Genomic DNA, 2,761 nt, shown 5'->3' with positions numbered 1-2,761 from the left:
CTAATAGTAGCCGAGTGCTAAGAGATGCGCTACGTACAACAGAGGATCAAAAAGTTATTGTTGTAGGCATTCCACACAGACATGACCTTACTGAATCTTCTTGTGTGAACAGAGAAATCCAAAAAGCAAACAGGATGTATGAAAAGATCTGCAAGACCACTTCAAATGTTTTTTCCTCAGTATTGACGATCTTGAAGGACAGCACTTCACAACACATGGTATGCATTTAAATAAATGGGGCAAATCGCTGCTCAGTCAAAAGATCAAAATGGTAGTGGATATTGTTTCTCCTAGATGTAAGAAAAGTGATCCTATTCCACTACCACTGGTAAAGGACGCCTGCAAAGTATCTTCCCTACCATGTACTCCAGTTGCAGCAGTAACACAACATCAGGTATCACTCATTACAAAAGAATGTGCTGGAAGAGAGGAAGCTGTAACTACAGTTACAACAGGTAGAACACCTCATTCAGGAACTAGGATAACAGAAACAGCAAAAGTGGCAGCATATTCAGCAACAAGTGTACCAACAGGTGATCCAGCTGTCCATTCTGCAGCAACATTTGAACTACCTACAGTGGGAACCCAGCCACTTAGATCATGCCATGAACAAGAAGACGCGAAGAGACCTCCAAGAGTAGAAGCAGTATCAAGTGTAGCGGGCAAACGGAAAACTGTACCTCCATTACGTCTAAATGATTTTTTAGTAGAAGGCAGCAAGGGGAAGAAGCCCATAAGATAAATAGTACCAGAGATTTAATAGCCTCTCAGCAAAATAGTGCATCTGTAAAGAAAGACAGGTTTGATTTTATAATCTGTTATCTTAACATTGAAGGAGTAAGGGATAAAGAATTTATTGTCAATGACTTTGGATTAGAAAATAAGTTTGATATCTTTTGTTTAAGTGAACACTGGGCTAGTGAGATTGAACTTACATTTATTAAATTTGATGATTATATTCTAGCCAGTAGCTACTGCAGAAAATTGCATTTAAGAGGTGTTGTGGCAATATATGTTAACAAGTCACTTAGCGGTACATTCAATAGATTAGATCTAGATTTTCTGTGTGATGAACAGAACTTTGAAGCTGCTGGTATAGTAATAGACAGTTTTAAGTTAGTTGTAATTTCCCTGTACAGGTCACCTAAGGGTATAACCAATGTATTTTTAGAAAAACTGGATCTGCTGTTACATGTACTTACAGATACTAGATGGATACATTATGATATTGTGATAGGTGGAGATGTGAATGCTGAATTCGATGTCACAACACAAAAACGTACTGTCACTGAACTCCAAAACCTACTAAGACAGTGCAACTTACATTCAGTCAATAACAAACCTACAAGAGAACATGCATGTCTTGACAATATTTTTGTAAATTTTAAAACAACAGAAGAATCATGTTTTGTGACAGTATTTCCATATTCTGATCATGATTCAGTATCTTTAAATTATACAAGTAGGTTCCCTCTTGATAAGAGTTATGTAAATAAGTTTGTCCCAGAAGTTGTGGTCACTAGACCAGTCACAGATGAGAAAATTGACATGTTTCGTACGTCCCTTTCTAACAGAGATTGGTTTGGCCTGTGTTATGATGAGACACATTATACTCTAAGTAATTACCTGCCAGCAAAGGTACTATTTTATAGGTTTCTCAAAGCATTTTTGGGACACTTTAATGACTGCATACCAATAAAGAAATGCAAAGTAACTGACAGAGTCCTAAAAGCAAAAGTTCCAAATAGACAAAATACATGGTACGCAAAACAGCTGTCTACTATGAAAAATCAAGTTATGTTGTTGTACAATATTTATAAAAATCTGAAAACCAACCATGCTAAACTAGTCTATGTTAGATCTAGGAATGAGTACAAAAAAGCAATTGTGGAAGCCAAAAAAGCACACAATCTCTGAAGTATTGAGAAATCCACCAATAAGTGCAAAGCAGCATGGACTCTAATAAATAATGTCGCCAAAGATAAAAGAAGTGACAAAATTAGTATCTCTCCCCAGGAATTTAATGACTGTTTTATTAAATCAGTTGAGGAAGTAGGAAGTGCTATAATTAAACCTGAAATCAGCTCATCACAGTTACTGTCAAAAAATATTGCTAGGTCATCAACAAACACAAGTACCTTCAATTATTCTGAGGTCTCACCTGGTTTTGTGTTAAGAATAGTGAAGCAGTTAAAATCATCAGACAGTGTAGACATATATGACCTGTCTTGTAACATGCTTAAGAAAGTAATAGACAGTATAGTGTACCCCCTAACATATTGTATAAACTAGTGTATACTGGAGGGTTTTTTCCCTGATGAGCTTAAACTGTCTAGGGTAGTTCCAGTACATAAAAAAGGAGATAAAAATTCTGTCTCAAGTTACAGGCCAATATCCATAGTCCCAGTTTTCTCAAAAGTTCTAGAATGCACAATTTACCAACAATTATCTGTTTACTTTGATAACATAGGATTAATAAGTGGATCACAGTATGGCTTTAGGAAAAACCTGTCAACCATTGATGCCATAGACAATGTTGTTAAATACATCCATCAAGTATTTGAAGATAAATGCTTTGCCCAAGTGACTTTTTGTGACCTAAGCAAAGCCTTTGACTGTGTAGAACATACACTACTACTCGAAAAAATGGACTTTTACGGTGTTAAAGGTAACAGCCTTAAGCTATTAAGATCATATTTACAAAACCGCAAGCAAGCCGTCTGTGTTGGGAAAGAAATGTCCAGTATAGAACAAGTTGAGG

The sequence above is a fragment of the Schistocerca nitens genome, chromosome 12, assembly GCF_023898315.1.
Source record: "Schistocerca nitens isolate TAMUIC-IGC-003100 chromosome 12, iqSchNite1.1, whole genome shotgun sequence".
In the NCBI taxonomy this organism is placed as follows: Eukaryota; Metazoa; Arthropoda; class Insecta; order Orthoptera; family Acrididae; genus Schistocerca; species Schistocerca nitens.
Note: the sequence above shows the minus strand (reverse complement) of the source record.